The following is a 22,257-nucleotide window of genomic DNA, read 5'->3' on the forward strand; positions in this document are numbered from 1 at the left end:
TCGACAAAAGATAGTATTTGATAAAGGTCCCCCCTCCCCAAAAGCCCCCATAAATAATGAAAAGTTAATGAAGAGGTAACTTAATGATGTAATGAATATGGCAGCGCAAGGTCAAACAGAACTGTCGTGGGTTGGGTGGGCATGTGAAGCGCATACTCGTCTGTGTGTGTTTGCGTGTGTGTGTGTGCAGTTTTAATGAATGTTTTGTCACAGGAAGTGCGATAATGTTTAATTAGTTTCATGTGTGTGCGGCATGCTGTATGATTCTTAGATGACCTGCTCTCAGATATTAACTGTGAGTGTGTGTGTGTTGCGGGTCGCTCAACAGAAAAAAGATGAGAAAGCGAGCAGTTTGAGGGAGTGTTTCTCACAAGTGTACACCTGTGTGTGTTTATGCAAGGGAGAGTGCTTATGAAACCCTTCTGTTTTGGACAGTTTGTTTGGAAGTGTATTGTATGCATGCTGGTCTAGTTGTAGGGTGGGTCTAGTCTGGTGATTAAATATTGAGAATGTCTGAATAATATGTTGGTTCCAGGTGCAATTGATGGGGCACACAAGCAAGTGACTCAATGGCACTGGCTAACACACTGTTTTGTCCGATAGTGTGATCTAGACATGTTATATGTGCCTCAAACATGTATTTTCACCAACTGACACTTTGCCATTGTTATTAGACAAACAACGATCAGTCTGTAAACTCAACACCCCTGAGTTTTCTTGTTGAGGTGGTTCTGATTTCAGTATGTTGTTCTGGTGTGTAAAGTGCCTAGTCGGCAGCAGGCAGGTAAGCACTTCGATCTGTTTCTCCTGGACTGAGGTGAGGGACTACCACGCCGGTGGTCTCAGCTTCAGCTCTGACACTCGGCTCGATCCATTAGATAATAGAGGTAGTGTGGGGTGCAATAGTAGAGAGATGCCAGTTGGAGCCATGATCTAGCGCTTAGCATATGTGCATGCAAGGTGCATTTCCTGTTCCTCCTGTCATTTCTTTTCCTCTCTCCAGTTTTATTACAGGCATTGGCATCAAGATAAAATAAAAATAAAATAAAATTCTGTTTCAAACAATTCTTTCATGTGGCACTAAAGACTGGAGTAATGATGCTTTGCCATCACAGGAAATAAAATATATTGAAATTTATATATTGAAAGTTATCTTACTGAAAAAAGCTTAATTACCTCAAACTTTTAAACAGTAGTGTATATGTGTGTGTGTGTGTGTGTGTGTGTGTGTGTGTGTGTATATATATATATATATATATATATACAGTCAAACCAAAAATTATTCAGACACTAGATATAATTTTTTATATATTTTTACTAGTGGGTGCAGGACACTATTATTTATATAAAATTATATAATTTATATACATTTATGTAAGTGAGGATAGCAAAATAAAGTAAACTGTGACATATTATACCCAAAAGTTCTTCATACAGTGGACTACCAGTAAAATTGATAAAAATTTGGGACCAAAAATTATTCAGACACTTTGACCTGACCATGTTTTGCTGAAGTGTTATCTCACATAATTAGAATAATTTTTTTTCTGACACAGTTTAACTCTGAGATCTTGTCATATTTTATTATCTACATTTATTTTAAATAGTGAATAAACTTTAATGAATGAAATGTTCAAGGTGTCTGAATAAATTTTGGTTTGACTGTGTGTGTGTGTGTGTGTATATATATATATATATATATACACACACACATATATATATATATATATATATATATAAGAGCCATACTTTGGTGCAATAGGTTAGTCATTTGAATTTTTTTTTTAATATTATTATGGTTATGATGAATGTGACATCAATCTTAATAGTTATTTTTCATAGTATGTAATGCAAACCAATCCATTGATATCTGTGATAAAATCCTCATATGATATAGACGTCATCGGTAAGTATTAGATCACAACACAGACAGCAGATGCTTGGCCGGCACTTTCATATGCAGTCAGAGACATCTCAAAACAAGACCGGACTCACACAGGGACCCTAGCGAGAGGTCGGTGAGTTTTTATCTGTGTCTCCTGAAACATTTACAGTTCCCCGACAGCTCTAGCGCTGGCCAGGCGTGATTTGTAGTTCATGTGCAGATGTGTGGCTGAGAGACGTTTTAATGTGACGGGCGAGACGGTTCTCAGTCTGTCTCTGCGGGTTTATGGAGGAGCTCCGTGTCTGCGTCTCAATCTCTGAGACCTCCCCCCATGCTCCCAGACTCCCTATCTCTTCGCTTAACAAGCCTGAGGTCATGAAGAAATAGCACAGTGCCCCACTTAACCCAAGGTCAGGTCCCTGAGTTGATTCGCCGTATGCTGTCATAAGAGCCTGACAATAAAAGCAGGGATAGATTCGCTCTCTCATGTTAGCCTGAATTGGTTTGCTTGCTTTTTTTACTGTCTGTCTCCTGACAGCTATAGGCGGACAGGTAACAATCATCCTAAAGTTTAACAGTATATATTGTAGGGGAAAGAATTACAGCTTGTGGAGTGAATGAGAGTAGCAGAGAGTCTGTGCCGTGGTGACTGTGAGGAATGTCTTTAAAGTGAAATCATTTCCTTTTCTTAATCAAAAGATGACAGACCTCTGAAGTCCCATCTGCACGCCACTGCACAGCCTGGAGCTGCTCTGAACGGGCAAGACGATGGAGCGATATCATGCTCTGAGGTTATGGGTAGGGGTTTTCACTGCTGTGCTCGTGGTAATCCCCACTTGCTGAGTCTCAAAACTTATCGGAAAGGGAGAAACGTTAAGCGTAAAACAATAAAGTATCACTATGCTAGGTTAATAGCGTACACCAGCATTAGTCTCGCGCCCGGTACATGCAACGCTCTCACGTTTCAGTGGGGAAACAGAGCAGCCAGTTTGACGGACAGATTAAGGGAGGCCTGTGGACCTTTACCATATGTCGAAGTGTGGTTAGCTCACAGATTGTCGCGTCCATCTCAGCCTTCCCACCTCATCACCCTGGAGGCTTGAGCATGAGGTTTATTAAGTGTGAATGGTGTGGTCTGGGTGGCGCGTGCCTCAGAAGCTCTGTTGTCTAGTGTGCTCTGAGAAAGCACCTGTGTAACAATGAAAGTCTTAAAATGTTTGTGGTGGCACAGGGCACATCACTGAAGATAAGGCATTGTTAAAACACATCTGCTCTGCCATCTGATCTAGCTCAGTGTCATGTCTTCAAGGCCATATTTCATTTCTGCCTTTAACAATGTAGAACCTACCAGGTGTATGTGCACCCCAGGGGGGTACTCAGCTTTGGGTACTTGAAAAGATTTTTTATTTTATTTATTTATTTTTTGCTTTTACACACCTGAACATTTAGTACCAGTTACAACTGGTACAACTTTTTTATTTAATTAATTAATTATTATTATTATTATTATTATTTATTTATTTTTTTTACAAATTGAGTATGATATTTCATATTTGTTTTCATTTTGCTGTATTTAAATTTTTAGTACTTTTGTTAAACATCCCATCTGAATTCCATGTATAAATGAAGTTTATTATTATGCCAATCTTATTATGCCATTATTACATTATTACAGCTATTATTATTATTATTAATAATGGTAACACTTTACAATAAGGTTCCATTACTTAACATTAGTTAATCTATTAACGAACATGAACTAACCAGTGTACTAAAAAAAAAAAACATACTTAAGCAAAAGTATTGCTTCTTAAGAAATACTTTACTTGAGTACAAGTAGAAGTACTGAAAAATATTATGACTCGAGTAAAAGTAAATAAGTAGTTTGATGAAAAACTACTCAAGTTACTAAGTTACAAAGTACTTTAGTATTATTTTTCTATTGTTACACAAATGAGGCGATGTTAGCAATATGGAGCACTAAACACTCTGTGATTTTTCTGCATGATTCATACTGGAAAACGGCGGTTGCCCTCGCGCAGAAAGTTCACAAGTGAGATTCATAGAAGTATTACATTTATGACGTTCCAGGAAATCAGTTATATGGCCATCAGATATCGCTACAGCTGAATAACATGCAGATAGAGACGTTCTGACTGATGAAACATGAAGACAATAAACACACGATTGCGAGGATATATCTGTGTTTTTACTTTGTTCTTCAAGCCATCTCTGGTATTTTTATTAAAAATAATGTATATCTATAACACAACACTAATCGACATAGCCTGTGTCATAGAATTTTATAACATAATATATTTTCTGTCTCACTCTGTGTTAAGAAGCAACATGGAACCACAGAAGTTATTTCAAACAAGACTGATGTGTATAAATAGGCAATATAGTGATTTTGGAGCAAAACATGATATTAATCTCATAAATTGTTGTGTTTGACGCTATGCTAAGCAAAGCTAGCTATCCCTGTTGCCAAAAGTGATTGTTTTATTACTTTTGTTTTATTACTAATTAAGTAATATTAATGGTATGACCCATTTCAGGAGCTGCCAAAATTACAATTTAAAATCAGAATGTGAACATAGCTCACTTACATTCATTAAAATATTGAAATGTTAGCGATACTGATTCAAAACGCGAGTACCAGTGATTGGATATCAAACGCGGTTTGAATGCCCCGCCACCCAGCTGAACTGAAAGTCAGACCTGTCTGTTTTGGCTGAAGCGCAGGGCTCCACCACAATAGTTTGAAAAGTGCCTGTCAAATGCCAGCTTGCCCTGTTGCTCCGTCGGCACCTTTGTCAAAGTATTTTGTACTTTTGGTGAAAAATAAATGTAGCGAAGTTAAATACTTTATTTTTTTTATTCAACTCAAGTAAAAGTACCATTTTTAAGTAAAAAGTACCACAATTTAATTATACTCAAGAAAGTAGAAAAACTGAAAAATGTACTCAAGTACTGTAACGAAAGTATTTGTAATTAGTTACTTTCCACGAACTAACAATGAACAAAACATTTGTTACAGTATTTATTAATCTTTGTTAATGCTAGTTAATAAAAATACATTCATTCATTGTTCATGTTAGTACACAGTGCATAAACTAATGTTAACAAATACAACTTCTGATTTTAATAATGTATTAGTAAATGTTGAAATTAACATTAATTTAGATGAATAAATGCTGTGGAAGTATTGTTCATTCTTAATTCATGTTAACTAAAGTAGTTAACTAATGTTAACTAATGAATCCTTATTGTAAAGTGTTACCATGATAATAATAATTATAATAATAATAAAGTTATATTAGTTGTATGCAGTAATAATGGCATACTAATAAATAATATATTTTGGGAATGAAGGGGTTGTAGGGATACATAAGAACGTTTTACGTTATTAATTAATCAAACTACTCTGGTCACTAACAAGGATGCAAACATTTCACAATTTCTTCTTCATGCTTATTCACATTTAGCTGCAGTAAATATACAGGACAGTCAAATGTGCAGTTCTGCAACCAAAAAAAAAAAAAAAAAAAAAAAAAAATCAAAATAACAAAGCGAAGGCCTCAAGCAGAGAAATTAAACAACTCAGGCTGCTTGGACATAAATAGTTTAATCTTTGCTTCATAAATCAGGTGGTTGAGCATTCATTTGGCCTGAGCGAGGCCTTCAGGTTCACACTTGGTCCTGTGTAAACATGTTTTCTAGTCAGTCCTCCCCAAGAATGATCCACAGAGCCGTAATCAAAAACAATAACCATTGGAAAGCGTAAACGTTTCAGAGCGTCGCTGAGAAGTATGAAATAATAATCTGTGTGTGGCCTGGCGAATGCTGAGAATGCAAACATTTCACAATAAAGTTGTTTAAATAGAGACCTTGGCATCGATGACTAAGAGATAGGACATGCTGCGTTAATTACACCCGCTCATAAAAATAAACCACCGGTTTAAAATATGACTCTCCATACTACGGGATTTAACCTATTAAACGGCAGTGAGGTGTGTTGCTCAGATGTGAAGGAAGGGTGTATTGTTTAGAGTAAAAACACAACAAGCTTAGAAAGAGATAAAGAAAGAGAGAGAGCAAAAGAAAAAAAGGCGAAATAGCTGTACAATCAACAAAGGAACAGAGTGTTTACTCTGAACTTAAAGACTTTTGAATTATTCCCCACCATTGTGTGGCATTAGGACGAGAAAACAGCTCAGCTAAGTGCACGTTTATTATTTTTAAACCGTGTGAAAAGTAATATGCTTTAAGGAGCCAGCAGATGTATTGGTAGAGCTATAGAGGGCCCACACATAAAGTTTGAAGTGAGTTAAGTTTCATCAGGGGATGACGAGAAATGGATTATTTTCCTTGAGCATGGACTTAAGTTTTCAAGTTCACTGCCGGGTGGCCCATTCCTATTATCCATGTTAACATAAGAATAGAGGATAGGGAGGAGGCAGGGCTAGAAAGAGAGACACAAAATGAGAGTAAAAGAGTGAGGGTTACTGGTTTAAATTAAATTCTGCATAGCAGAAGTTCTTGTTATCCACTTAGAATGTCACATAGTCACGTTCACTTCCCACTTTTACTAAAAGTCCAAGAATTTCAGGTAATGGCATATCAGGGGTGTCAGAGCAGTCTTGGCACTCCTCAAGATTTGAGTCCAACCAGCTTTTGTGGGCCACACGACAAACACACGTTCCCAGCTTTGACGCCTGGCTAGAGAACAAGGAACCCGGTCACAGAAGCGGCGCGCTCCGGCTAATCACATTACACTGTTTTTGCTTCACATTACACTTAGTTTACCCCCGAAACAGAGTCAAGGGAACCATGACAACTCTTCAGTCTGAGAAGAGGCATGCAGTTATGAATAAATGTTTGTATACATTTTTTGTGGATCTTGGAGTGTGCACATGGCGAATGGACTGTGCTTAAAGACATCTGGATGCGATGAAATAGAATTTGTTTAAACAAAATGAAGCCCCTCTCTCTCCACCTGGAAAGCCACCCAGAGCGCACGCTGCTCATCACTACATACTTGTGCAGTGATTTTAATAGGACTGTATTGACAGATATTTCAGTACAGCAGTATGAAGGCTTTTGAAAATGTGTGATGACTTTCACAGCTCTTACTGTAAGAGTCAACATGAATACCGTGACTTTACACATGCTGGAACTGAGGGGGAAAACAGCTCCTTCTTCTTCTTCTTCTTCTTCTTCTTCTTCTTTGAATATCCTGTTTTGAATTTGTATAGTATTCACGTTAACACTTTCATGTTTCAGTATCTTCAATATAACAATTATTATTATTATATTGAAGACAAGTTCATAAGCTACATAGTTTTATGCACTTCTTAAAATAAATATTAAATAAATTAATAATATAAATTAATAATAAAATGTCCTTTTTTATTTTATTCATTATTATTATTATTATTTAATACTTATTTATTTTAAGAAGTCCATAAAACTATGTAGCTTATGCACTTGTCTTCAATTTCTGTATTCATATATTTAAAATTCTGGATATATGTTCATATGCAAAGTGGAAGTGGTTCTATAATGCTTAAAATGGAAGAAAGAAATAAAAGATGTCAGCTAAATTTATAGCTAACGATAATCTAATGGAGCATTTCTATTTTCTATTTCTTTTGACTGCGTCAGCTGGACTTCACATGTAAATAATAAACCATCTAAATGTAAAATACTCCTCTGTGATCTATGGCATATTAATCAGCATGTTTAATGAGCGACTGCTGATGAAGGATCGGACAAGGGAAAAGTGCGAGAAGGTATATGCATATAAGAGACACCTATGGATTGATCAGCCTCTTAATTCTATTTTAACAAATAGTCCCGGAGTCTTGGATGGCGGAGCAGGAACATGACTAGGATAATAAGCATCATGGACGCTAATCAGATTTCTAAGAGGAATTGATTGTTGGTTTTGCAGAAGGAGCAGAAGAAGGCTTGACAATAAGCTGAAATTTAAGTGTTAATTTTTATGCTAATCTTCCGGCAATCTCCACGTGATGCAATTTGCTCCCCTGCTCTGCAGATATGAAATTGTCCCACTCACAGAGAAAATGTCAGCTTGCCAGACCCTGAAAGCTTGTAATTTATTAGGTATGTTTCTATTAGTATGTGTCACACTTGTTAGCCAGCCTCTCTTTCTCTCTCATGCACACTTGTACACATGCAAACTCCCATACTCATACTAGTGCGCTCCATGTGTGTGCTGCTCAGCCCGCGGCCTAAAAGAGCGTCTCAGCTCACTGGCTGTAGCACCAGGGCATTAATGTATTATCATATATCGGGTGGTCCTTGCCCTGTGGACAAAAGGCTGTTTAATACAATTTAATGACATTCCCGAGCAGGAGGGAGAAAGGGGGAAAGAAAGGGCAAAGCCCAGATTAAATTAGCATTTGTGGTTCTTATAGTTCACCCATGCAAAACTTAGCAACAGAAAAGCTATGACTCCACCCCTCCATCCCCCTTTTCTTTTCTTTTTTTTGTTGTCTCTAGAGCGACAGCATAGAGTGAGAGTTCAAGTAAGAGTTGAGGTAGATAAACTGAACGTAACACGGGTTGCAGCTCATAACCTGTCAGCGACGCTCATGTTCCCCAAAGGCCACAGCTTGATTGATTTCCTGTGTGGCCCAGTGATGTCATCCATAAGAGACGCAAGGAGCTGACAGCCGATGCGTTTATGCATCTCTTTGGCCGTGCCGTTTACCGACACGGGTTTCTTTGTCTTCATCTGTCTCTGCCTCACTTTATACATCTCTGTCTCTCTTCTTTCCATCCTCCCTCTCTCTCTCTCTCTCTCTCTCAAGCACAAACCCTCCCCTCATTTCCTCCCTGTTTGTGTTGTGTAAGGAAGCCAGTGCCGGGCATCCAGTGTTACACTCAGCGTACTCTGTGTAGAAGGTTTGGATGCAATTCACATATAGGTCAATTAAATGCGCCAACATCTGCTCTCTTCTAACCATTTGCATACAGTATTCATATGTTAATGATGTCTCTTGTTTTGTGTGTGTATGTTTGTGTGTGTGTTTTTCACTTCCTCCCCTCCTCCCTGTCTTTTTGTAAAAAAAAAAAAAAAAAAAAAAATTAGAGATAGAATTTTTTTGGATTCAAACTGCTTCATGTGGCGACTCCAAACCGGATAGTGCCGTCCTATTTTTATTTCCTCTCCCTCTCTCTCTCGCTGAAAGCAGAAACTCCTTTACTGTGAGCGGCGGGCTTGTTCAGCTGCCATTGGCCCTGATTTGAACAAGAATCCTTCCACTGTAGCTGCAAAGGAAGTCCTTGCCTTTGGAAAGCAGCTTAACGCCTTATAAATCAGTGATGAGGCAGATGGACCAGCGATAATCTATTTAGAATGCCTCACAGCAAATATTGTCGTACAGATGATTAGAGATTGAGCTATTTTAACTCGGCCTTCTCCGCCCTCTCAGCAAATCTTCTGCTTCTGTGAATGATTTAAATTGGAGAGTTTCTTCTTTCTCCCCTGCTTTTCCTCCCTAAATATATCTGCGTTTTCGAATCGCTCACTCACTCGCGCTCACACGGGTTGAAACGACGTGGTGAAGTGTACGTGTTTTACGCCGCCATTTTCTTGGCAGGCTTCAATGGCGTGCCGCGGAACAAAGAGAGCAGGGAGATGGGCCTGAGCCAACAGGCTAATGACAAAACGCACACTTCTTAACCCAATATTAGTGGGGGGACGCGGCAGGAGCACGGCTGTATGTGAGAGCTGAAGCCGCACCGAAGGCCCCCCGTTACGCTTTGGTGGTCGATAGGTCCCGATTTAGCACGAGGCCACGGAAGACGGGCCGGACGATGGATGGATAGAGAGGGAGAAAGAGAGAGAGAGGGAGGGAGGGCGGAGTGCGAAAATGAAGTGGAGGTTGTCAGATGTGGCAGCTGCTTGGAATCCTGATAAATATAAGTCCTTATTGATCGGCTGAAAATGAAAGATCCCAGAGTGGCGTGCAGTATTTAGCTTCTTGTCTGCTGAGCGCGTCAGCGGTGGCCTTGCCTTGCTGGGATAGATTTTCAGCTGCGCTCTGAGCCACGGCTTTGATTTCATCTTTAACCTTTTTCGGCTGCTTTTCCTTGACCTCTGCGCCACTGCTGTGATTCAGTGAATTTGTTACATTTGGCCTGACATCCTCTCTCTCTCTCTCTCTCTCTCTCTCTTTCTTTCTTGCTGACAGAGTAAGACTCATCGCTGCTGTCATCGCTTGTTGCCGTACAGACTCAGTGGCGGGGTGAGTCACGGTCTCTTCAACCTGACGGGCCCCGGACCAGTATGCAGTTAGAGTAATCAGGTAAGCAAAGTTCACCTCGTGCCCCACACGGCTCCTTCTTTCGGTAGTTGTAACATGACACCGCTCCTGGACCAGATACAGGACATACATTTCTGATCCCAGATCTGCGCGCTTGAGCGGCCCTTAGATAAGACGTGAAGCATGCTCACTTACCCGCTGGTCTCAAATCATCAGTGTCAGGATGAGATTAACTGATCCCAGAGTCTGATCCCTTACAGACAGTCCATTTGAAGTGGCACGTTTTGTGCTGAACGGTTGTAATCTTCTCTTGCGATGTGTCTTTAAGCCGAACACCTAAATGACATATAAAAGCCCAATTTAGAGCAATTGCTTCTCCAATTTGCTCTTCTATCTGGTTCAAGCCTTTTCAGTGACACATTTCATGTGTGGCCATCATGAATTTTCATTTTTTAAAGATCAATACATATAAAAGATATACAGTAGGGGAGACCAGAGCTAGTTGTCTTAAAGGTTGTTTCTAGAAGATTTTGAGACAAAAGTCTGATTACATGTGTGTTTTCTTCACTGGTTTTGTATGTGAGTTTTAAACATGCTTTTAAAAAAAAATAATTTTTCTAAATTTTATTATCCAAAATTTCAAAATTATAATGTCATCATCATATTAAATACACTACTATTCAGTGTATATATATATATACGACAATAATATAATATTAATACTTTTATTCAGCAAGGACCCATTATGTTGATCGAAAGTGACAGTAAATTTACCAAAATATTTCTATTTCAAATATAATACATTCTTCTATTCATCAAATAATCCAGAAAAAAAGGGTATCACAGTTTTCTCAAAAATATTTTTCAGCACAACTATTTTCGACATTGATAATAATAAGAAATGTTTCTTGAGCATCAAGCCAGCATGTTAGAATTATTTCTGAAGGATCATTTGACACTGAAAACTGGAGTAATGATTCTGATTTTTTTTTAAATATAATTTAAGTATATTAAAAAATATATATATTTTAAAATATAAAACAGTCATATTCAATTGTAATAATATTATACAATATTATATTTTTACTGTGTTTTTAATAAAAATAAGAGACTACTTTTAAAAGTATAACAAATCTTACATAATCATAGATCTTTGTATTGTATATTCAGACCAGAGTCAGCTATATAATGACAGTAGATTTTATTAATTGTATATTTTTGTATGTTACCTTGTACATTTTTTCATGTTTCATGAATTGAATTTTCCAATCATTTTACTGTTTAAATTTTGCTTAATTATTGGCAGATTCGATTTGTGGCAACTTACCTTATATATTGTGACATGCCTGGCTTTCAGAAAAGATAAATACAGAAATTGGCATTTAATAATAACCCCAGCCTGAGAAATATTCACTGGGGTAAAAGGTGTGTCATGCATTTTATTGCATGTTTGGATCATTAAGTGTGATCTTTAAATAAAAGCCAATAATGAGAAGAGGCAGTAATGATTTACATTTTTCACATTTTTTAGGGGAAATAAGGGGGTAAAAGCAGCAAGCAGCCCATGAATAAAAAGTCTTCTCCTCCTCCTCCTCCTCCTCCTCCTCCTGAACAATGCTCCAGCACACTTTTAGATAGATTATAAATCCCCTATGAGAGAGCCTGCAACAGCTGTTGGCAGACATACTAGATATGAGAATAGCAGCATAGGATGAAGGAGCATTAAAAATTAATATGCTATTTAGCCTAGGTGTATTTTAGGTATTTGACATTTTCATGTCCGGGACAGACTAAATTTATTCATAGTACAGAAAAAAAAAAAAAAAAAAAAAAAATATATATATATATATATATATATATATATATATACACACACATATACATATATATATATATATATATATATATATATAAAGATTGTAAAGGGGTGGTAAGAGCTGTAAGAAGAGGCTGCTGTTTTTTCTTTCTTTTTTTTCTTTTCTTTTCTTTCTTTTTTTATGGTCACCCTTTCATTCAGTAATGATAGGTGTTAAGACATCGTCTATGGAGGAGACTGGAGCCCATTATGGGCACGGTAATAATTAGCACATAGCACAAAGGGAACCGTTTGCCTCTTAAGCCTCTGCTTAATGCTTTTTTGTTGCATTGTTTTGCTATTTTTATTTCTATTTATTTTGTTTTCTGGTGTTTTTTCCCTTCTCTTTGTGTTTTGTTGAATGGTTAAAAGAACTGTGTGTGTGTGTGTGTGTGTGTGTGTGTGTGTGTGTGTGTGTGTGTGTGTGTGTGTGTAGACGAGACAGTGAGAGTGGAAATCCCAGCTTCAGTAGTGATTAATTACTAATACTCCCTCAGAACATCTCTCTATCCCTGACTATCTAATCACACTGAAATCTAAGACATGTCCTGAGAGGAGAAGAGATGATAGGACTACATGGACCATCTCTCTCTCTTCATTGTAACTTTATCAATCTCACAATCTCATTCTTTTTCCTTAAAGGAACAGTTCACTCAAAAATTAATCATTTACACCCCCTCATGTTTTTCAAAACATAAAACTTACTTCTGTAGAACACAAAGGGAGTTATTTCTAGCAGAATGTCCAAGCTTCTCTGTTCCATACAGTGAAAGTGGATGGTGATCACAGCTGTCAAGCAAGATTTTCAGTGAATAATGAAATACATTTCTGTTCTGTTCTTCACATAAAGCTATCTGAGAGTGCAACAGTTGGGTATTGGAAGTAAAAATCCCATTTATTTTCTCCACAGCGGAACTGATTTTGAACGAAAACTTGTAAATCTTTAAAGACAGACCTACTATGAGGTTGTTAGTCAGTGGAACATGGTTTTGATAAAGCTATCAACCCTCATTGCTTATTTGTAAAATGTTTATCAGCAGAATTCCTGGTGAAAAACATCATAACCCATGATTCTACAAAGAAATTTCCACCAATCAGAGCAAATTGCTCCAAAAGGACGACCCACTCTCATTAAGCACTGCGAATGACGTAATTGTAGATGTAATCTTCCTACACTATCAAACTACTTAAAGGGTTAGTTCACCCAAAAATGAAATTTCTGTCATTATGTCGTTCCAAACCCGTAAGACCTTCGTTCATATTTTTGATGAAATCCAAATTTTTTATCCCCCATAGAAAGCAACGTAATTACCACATTCAAAGTCCAGAAAAGTAGTAAAAGACATCATTAAAATAGTCAACGTAACTACAGTGGTTCAACCTTAATGTTATGAAGCGATGACAATACTTTTTGTGTGCAAAAACAAAACAAAAATAGCGACTGTAAAAATGACAGAAATTTCATTTTTGGGTGAACTAACCTTTTAAATATTTGTGTTTGTATGCATATTTTGCAATAAACAAACTATATTGTTTCTACAAATATAAACATCTTTAAATTAATATGTTTAATTTCTATTTTTAATTTGATTTTTATTTTTTTTTAATTCGATTGTCATTTGCAATTCTTTATATGCTTGCAATGCTTGTATTTTGTTTGATATTTTTTCCTTCAAATCAAACTGTTGCACTCTATATCCTCAGAAGACTTGAAATAGAGTTCATGAGCCATAAGGACCACATTTAAGATGCATTATTTATACATTTTAATTATGCATTTTTGCTCCTTTTTGGAGCATGACAGTTCCAGTCCCCATTCACTTTCATTGTATAGAAAAGAGCAGTTCAGACATTCTGCTAAATTTCCTCTTTTGCATTCCATGGAGAAAATAAACTAAAATAAAATGATGCAGATTTTTATTTTCAGGTGAACTATCACTACCCCTCTTTTTTGCTCTTTCGCTTACTTCATCCTTCTCTAACGTTCTTCTCTTCTCTCGATAATTCGCTATCAGTCCATATGTGTCTCGCCTGGATTTTTGTAACATGCTCCACTCCCCCTCACATCTCCCTCTCTCATTCTCTCCCTCTCTCAGGTGTTATATATATACATACACTGTTACTCCCTGAGGTAATATTTAGCAATAGCATGTTTAACACCACAACCCTCCAGTCACAGATCCTCACATCATGCTTAAAAAACAGAGACGGGTGACATGCTTCTGAATCTGCTACGTTTCTATCTCTGAAGAAAACATGGCTTTTATTTAACAGTTATAGCTATTACAGGATCACAAAAAAATAAAAATCTCAAGGCAGGGATAATTTCCATAGATATCTCTCACTACAAAGAAAGCTGGAAATCAAAGCATTGCCATCATTTAAAGAAAGACAGAGACTTTTCGAATGACACTCTTCATTTCTTTTTATTTTTCGGCTGGTGAAGTATTTGCATAGCTGAAGTTAGCAGTCTCTCTTGACAGGTTGGAGAGAACAAACAAAACCGTTCTCTCTAGAGACTCTCTCTGCCACGTAGGGTGATGCAAGCTTACATATATTAACAGCACGTTGTACAATTGCTAACTATTACAATGAGCGTCTACAAAAAGTCCTCAGTTTTGTCTGTTTCTGCGCAGAGAGTTTTGGCAGCTTGGTGTCACCATTGTCAGAGTTGCATGAAAGTAGCCATGTTTGATGTTCTCGATGTTTGTAGCAACTCGCCGGCTGTGTTTGGACATGTGCGACAGAGTCCTCGGCCCCTTCGGGTCAGCATGCGTGCAAGCGTGCGTGTTTCCCCATGTGGCGGGAGGGTTGGAGTGTCAGAGTGGATGTGCCTTTGAGGCCATAGCGCAGCAGATTAGCGTCTTTTCTTATCATTCAAATCGAGTCTCCGCTTCCTTTGAAAAACATATTGTACACATCTCCTCCCTCTCCCCCCGTCGCCCCTGACGACAATCTGCGGCCATGATGGCTGCCTCCGAGGAGCTTCCCCGAGCTGGTTGCGGAAAGAGAGAGCAAGAGAGAAAGAGAGAGAGAGAGAGAGAGAGAGAGAGAGAGAGAGATCGTCAAGGGACAGCAGAGGGAGGGGTTGTCCATTCCGAACCCTCTCCCACATCATCAGAGTGTGATTGCAGCTGGGTAATTGATATATGGCTGTGGCTGTCTCTTCTCCTCACCCTTGTTAAGGTCAACTTATCTACATTTCACCCCTTATTTCTCCACTCCCATTATATTCCTCCACAGATATTGACTGACTGGTGTGGCCTGTCCTCCTGAAAATATGAATTGAGGATGAAACAAGTGAGCGCTCGCGCACACTAGAGACAGCGACATAGAGGAAGGGGGGGCTCGCTTTATTCCGGTGCCTAACCCTTGCCTGTTATCAAAGTAACTTCCAGCTTATTAGTAACAAAAGGCCTTTTTCTCGTGCTCTCATCCCTCCCCCTCCTCCTTCCTCCTTTGTGCGGGCCGTGTTCGCTAGCGCTTCCTGAATTAAACTGCTGGCTTCCTGTTCTTTTATATGCATGGCCACATCTGGGGGAGCTTGCTCGCAGCCCCGCTGCTTAATAACAATCACCTTCCCTTTCAGTCGCCCCTGATTGTTTCTAATTCACTCTGACAGATAGTGGCTGACAAGCCGCCCGCGCCTCCTCCCTCCGTGACCCCGGCTCACTCACCATACTTATACCGCCTGTCATTTTTAATATTTGATTTCGCTTTTAAAGTTATGTTTTAGTCCAGTGATGAAATCAGTGTTTAACCGAAACACAAAATGGATCTCTCTCCCACTTTCTCCAGGCTTCTTTTTTGGCACCGGCTTGTTCTTTTCCTGTTCTTTCTTCCTTCTCTCTTTCTCTCTCTGCGGTTTTTCTGTTCATTGGAGACAATGGGATGAAGGTGGTTTAAATGCCATGCGGGGTGGCACGATGGTGCGTCGTGGTATGGCATTGTGGAGATGTTTTTTTTCCCCTGATGTCCATCTGGACGTCTGGTTCGGAGGACTCTATAAAAGCTGGTGGATTGGATAGAGCCATGGCCACGTTTTCCATTTATTAATGTGAAAGAAAGTGTGAAGCATAGCAAACATTTTATTCAACAATTATTCACCAGTGGCTTCAGGCTCATAGATTTGTGGAGGTTTCACTCATGTCGTTCTCAGTTGATATCCATTAAAGACACGTAGACGTGCATTATTTATATTTATTTATTTTTTTGACGGCATGGGGCCACTACAAGATTGTTGAGAGAATGGATGGATGCATTGACAGCTAGATGGATTGCGTTTTGTGAGAAATCCATTCAGTTATTCGATCAAAGTACAACTCAGCTTTGAAAATGAACTATTTTTTTTAGTCAGTTCAGTGATGGTCTCTTATATGTTGTGTTAAGAGCATTCCAGCTGCAGTTTAAGTTCTGTATGAAGCTCAGCCCTCATGTTCTGTTCAGATTGACTTTGTTTATAAGTGTAAATATGGAAGTATAAAGATAACAATATTTTTTCGTTATTATATATTATTAATGAAAATAACTTTATTATTTTGATTTGGTCAAAGGAATATTAAAACAGTTTAAAGACCTTAAAGATAATTAAAATAATTAAACATAAAACTAAGATTTTAATTAAGATAAAATTAGATAATAATAATAATAATAATAATAATAATAATTCACGTCTTTATTATTTCTTGTGTTATTATTATTATTATTTTTAATATTAATATCTTTTAAATTATTTTAATGTTTCTCTCAAATCATATCCTATTTTAAATAATTATTAATCCTATTAATCACATTTAATAATAATAATAATAATAATAATAATAATGATAATAATTTAATGCTTATACTTTTTAAATTGGAGGACAGTTGAAGTTTGTTATACAGTTTTTGTTTAAGAACAGGTAAGGTCAAACTGACACTCTTACAAGGATGATTTTGACAATAAAAGGGCAAAGAGGGCTAAAATCCACAGAGAAAGTGTGTGAGGAGGAGAATAGAAACCTCCGAGAAACATATTCCTGCGTCTTGACAGCTATCTTTCTACCTAGCAATTTACCTTAAACTACAGTACTTAACAGTTTCAGAGCAATTTAAATCAAACACTTCCAGCCTCACATAGTCACATCATTATTTTTTACAAAGCACCATGTATAGTTCTTTAATCAGTCAATCACGGAGTCTGTGCCATCATAATGCACCCCTCACGCTTCCTGTTGTTCAAACACTATCACAGTTGAAATCAATAGAATTGTATTTTTAACTCACTTCAATCAAAACACCCACACTGTTTGTGTACTCTGCTCTCTCCATCAATAGTCTTAAGACCAAAAACTAAACTATTGCGTTGATGTTCAACCTACCGAACAGACAGGCGTCGCTTCATTCCGGAAAGCGACAGTGCCTTGGGCGTGCCCAAGTCCAGTATTTCTTCTTCTTCTCTTTTTTCCTTTTTTTTTTTTTTTTTTTTTTTTTTGAATGACAAAAACATAACTAATTGGAGAACCACTGCATGTTTTCACTAAAGGCACAATTTAATTACATTTGAACCGGGAATGAGTATTTTGGGAATGTGATATATTCGTTCAAACAAATGGAGCGAGAGAAATGCAATATTTGTTTTGCTTTGATTAGCAGATTGGCAGGGACGTTTTGTTTTGTTTTTTGTTTTTGTTTTTTTTCCCAGAAAGGAACCATAAATCTTTCCTCAAGTCAAAACTTTTGGGTTCCTGTTTTACCTACATGAGCAAGACTTCAGGTTCAGCCACCTTAACCCCATCATAAAGTGATAATACCACTTGTCTGGAGGGTCTGTGAGTGTGGCCTACATACATTAGCCAGCTTGTAGCCTTCTCTGTCCTGTAGTGGCACTGCTGGTAAATACTTTATTAATAACTTTCTAAATAATGTAAAGTGTATTGTTGTCTCCGAGGTTGTATTAATAAACATGAAGGAATTTATTTGTCTTTAACAAAGCATGATTAATGCACATTAGCGTGTGGATTCCTAATTCTTGCAGTCTTCTCTTCTCAGCCCAGTGAAAATAGAAGAAAAAATACACCCATCAGCATTAAATATTTATGGCATAATATTAATGGTTTTGTAAAGAAAATAACAAGTTATTAATCCTCTGATTAACAACTGATTAACCTTTTTATTAAACACGTGATCCGTGCTTCGTGGATTCAGGATGTGTCGCTCGAGTGTGCTGCGGAATAATTATTTTTGTGTCTTTTTTAATTGCAAAAATTGCACGGATGAATTGTTTTTCTGCCCTTTTTTTCTTTTCAAACATGCACAGATAGAGACGGATACGGTGTCGCCGACACAATATTTTGTCGACGTAAAGCGACCCTGGCGCATCCTACAAAAAAAAAAACATGGACTAAATATAGCAGGACATATCTGCGGACAATGAGGTTTAATTCTCGCATCCGTTTATTCCTGTGTTATTGGCATGTGTGGGAAAATAGGGAGAATGCACGCACTGCTAAAGGACAAGCGCCCCTCTTTCTCTCTATCTGTCTCTGCTCATCTCACTGCCATTGTGTGTATTTTTAGGTCTCGCCTGAGTCAGTTCAAGCACAATTATGCTTATGTTTCACACACGCCAAATGTGACTTCATCTTACGGAGAGGAAATAGGGGGAAAAAAAGAAGGCCGCCCAGGCAGTTTTGCAAATAAAATAAAACTATATCGTTTATAGCATTTCACATTGTCAAGATTTCCTGCTGCTAGCTTCCTGATGAACAGACAAACAGAGAAAAGTGCATGTAAAGTTGTGAAGGACGGCCTGCAGGTCCCTCCACCCCTGACCGTCAAATCTCCTTGGGAACGCAACACCCTCCTCAGGTGATTAATACAAACGTGGGGCCTGGGCTGTTTTACAAACATCAAAAAAATGTAATTCATAATGCGTTTTATACCCTGACCCCTGCCATCTATTGTGTCGCTATTCTTTAGCTTGCAGAATCCATCAAAGACCATAGTGTTGTGAAAACCGACAACAATAGCAGTCTTTGTGTGGAGATGTGTGTGGGGATAAGGGTGTTGGGACACTTGTTGTTTTTTATGCCTGGTCTTATGATGGATTAGTGCTTGTTCAGTAGGGTGTCTTTGTTAACTTTCTCTCACACTTTTTTAAAAAAATGTTTCTTTTTTTTTTTTTTTTTTTTTCAAATGCACTGATCTTACCTTCAGTGACTTTCTCCTCACCCCCTTGCTCAGTTTATACTTTTGCTTTTTCCCTTTCTGTCCTGCTGCTGAGTGTTTCTTCCTCCCTCTTAACCTTTTTCTGCAGAGTCCTTCATCTTTTCTTTCTTTTATCATAGTCTTTCCCCTCTCTCTCTCTCTCTCTCTCTCTCTCTCTCTCTTTCTCTTTCAATCTTCACGCAAGCAAACTGGCCACCCTGGGAATCCTGGCAGTGAGTCACACGCCCCTCCAAAAACAATTATCTTTGAACTTGCTTTTAGTGCTGTTTGTCCTAATTACAGATCATTTTCCCTGTCACATTTCTACTTTTATTGCAGTTTTGCCCTGAATGTTGATCCTATTGAGGTTCAACCTTATTTTACTCGCTGGAACACCCCTAAGACCTGGATTCATCTAATATTCCCTTGTGCCTTTTGCTCTCTCTTTTCAAATTTGATTTTTTTTTTCTCCTTCTTTTCTTCTATTTCTTTCTTTTTTGAATGTATCATTTTTTGTAGCATTATCTTATTGAGTTAGACTGAGATCCCAAAATACACAGTAAGGATGTATGGCCTGTTTTATTTCTGGTGTTATGGTTTAGGTGTACTGCTCTGTGTGTGTGTGTGTGTGTGTGTGTGTGTGTGTGTGTGTATTTGAGGTATGAGCAGCCGTAAGGCATGCTAACTTCAGTCCCACAGGGAAACCCTGCGTGTATTTTTAGTTCTCTGCTACAGAGGTGGACTTTGTTGTAATTAAAACCAAGTAAAGGTGGTTAATTTGTTCCTTTGCCTGGCTGTTTCAAATATCAATCTACTCTGTTTTAAATGTATCATACATATTCGCACCCACATGCATGCTTAGCATAACACACTCACATAGACATGCACACGAGCTCGTAAGCCTCTTACAGATCCGATTCCGCATGCAGACACAACATGCGCTGGAGTTGCAAGGAGAGTCTTAGACATGGTGCAAGGCCTTTTTCAATTAGAGGCGTATCGCGCATTGCCCGATAGCATCATAATGCAGCGGGTCACTGGTAGGATGTGGGATTAGAACCAAGTAGTGGTTCTGGCAGAGCAGGAAAACTCAAAACATCACAGCATGAAGACACATCTCCCTCCTATCTGCAAGTCACACACTAGAGAGATAACAGAGATGTCTTAGTGAGCTTCACAGAGTGCCAGCATCTCTCTCTCTGTACTGTTAGGGTCAGAGTACAAGTACTGTATAAATGTACGGCACTAAGAATTACAGCTAATCACATACATTTTCCTTAAAGTGATTGTTCACCCGAAAAGTAAAATTCTGTCAACATTTCTGCACCCTAATGTTGTTCCAAATCAAAGATTTGTATATTTGTTCATAGAGTGGAAGTCAATGGTTAACAGTATTCTTCAAAATATATTACTTTGTGTTCCACAGAAAAAAGAAAGTACTTGTTTGGAATGAAAATCATGTAAATAATGGCAAAACTATCCTTTGGGGTAAACTATCCCTTTAAAAAGATAGTAATGTTATTTATTAAGGTTTGGAGTTTTGGCCTAGTGGTGTGCACAAATGCACTAACATTAAGCTCATATGGGAGATTTGAATTTAAATCCGGCTTGCAGCGTTTTCTGTTTTCTCTCTCTCTCTCTCCACTATACTTTGAATAAAATAGCAAAAACACTATAAATTAAAAGATTAAAAAAAAAAAGCCTCCCACCCACTGATCTATATAAATGACTGAATTGCTCATGACGTCATAAAAAGAGAAGCCGGCGTGCCGCCATATTGGTATTCCCTAGTATTCCCTCACATTAATAGAAAATCATCAGATTTTAACGAGAAAACATTACCTAACGAGTCAGCGTTTTTATATCTGAAGTCTCCTTGTCCATTCTTACAACGCAAACTTCCTAAACAATTAAATGGTTATTTGTTTAAAGTCGGGAATTTCACCTGCTTATTAAAAGTTACATTCATCTTCATTACAGTAGTGAATATCAGATCAGCTGACGGACGAGACACTTCAGCATTTATAATACAAATGTCAAAATTGATTCTTCTGAAATCTGAATACAGATTTATATGTTGTAATTCATGCGCATACAACTTAATTTATCATGTTTAGTTATTCACTGTAGTTTTGTAATTGTTACAAAACAGTGTTTTTGTTAACAGCATATATTTTGAAGCAGTAAAAAACAATGACTTAAACGATGGTTAAATGAATAATTAGCTCAAAAAAAAAATAAAAATACAAATGACACTCAATTCATATGCAAACTCTCATGCTAGTAAAAAACCATAGAATTTGAGCTGACGTGGCTTTTTAGGAGTTTCCAAGATCTCCAAGAGTCTGAAGTGAATGTTGGTCAACAAAAAACATCAGCAAATAATATATGACAATGACTGCGTATGGATTTAAAGACACAAAGCATTATTTCAAAGCATTTATTCTGTTGCTCTGAGCAAGATGATGCATGGTAAACCTTTTTAAAATAATAGTGCAATTTAGTAATAGTGGATTGTATATAGTGTAATATTTAATGTATATTCAAATACATTTCTGATAATAATCCCAGATATTAAGCATGCTTAATATTTCCTGCATAATTATGTACATAAAGAAATCTATTTTGTGTTAGGTTAGTTACAGATAACGTTTGACGTGTCAGTTAATGTACATACAGTACATGTATCCTAAAAACTATTCATGTACATGACTGATACGCTGCAAATCTGTTGATTTTAGGTCAATGTTTTGGCTGTAATCAATGATGCCCACTGTCGGTAGGGAATCGTAAGATGGCCGCTCGAACACTTCCGGTGGCTTCACCACCTGCTGGCAGTTTAGAACTCAATGAGCAATCCAGTCATTTAGATCAGTGCACCTTATTTTACAGTCATAAATGTCTATAGATACTGGGCCCTATCATACACTCTGCGAAATGCGACGGCAGGCACAACGCAAGTGTTTTTTGCTAGTTTCAGCCTGACACAGTTATCATTTTCACATCCAGCACCACAATGTTTAAATAGCAAA

General features: G+C 37.7%; 1 protein-coding gene across 6 annotated transcripts in view; it reads left to right on the forward strand.

Moving 5' to 3' along the window:
* znf536 (zinc finger protein 536) overlaps positions 1 to 22,257 on the forward strand; it is a 191,804-nt gene that overhangs the window by 52,389 nt on the left and 117,158 nt on the right. For all 6 annotated transcript variants that reach the window (XR_007930876.1, XM_051900001.1, XM_051900003.1 and 3 more), the window contains one exon: positions 10,111 to 10,224. The gene's annotated coding sequence lies outside the window, so the exon portion shown is untranslated. The remainder of the gene's footprint in view (positions 1 to 10,110; positions 10,225 to 22,257) is intronic.

This window comes from Ctenopharyngodon idella, chromosome 7 (assembly GCF_019924925.1).
Source record: "Ctenopharyngodon idella isolate HZGC_01 chromosome 7, HZGC01, whole genome shotgun sequence".
Classification (NCBI taxonomy): Eukaryota; Metazoa; Chordata; class Actinopteri; order Cypriniformes; family Xenocyprididae; genus Ctenopharyngodon; species Ctenopharyngodon idella.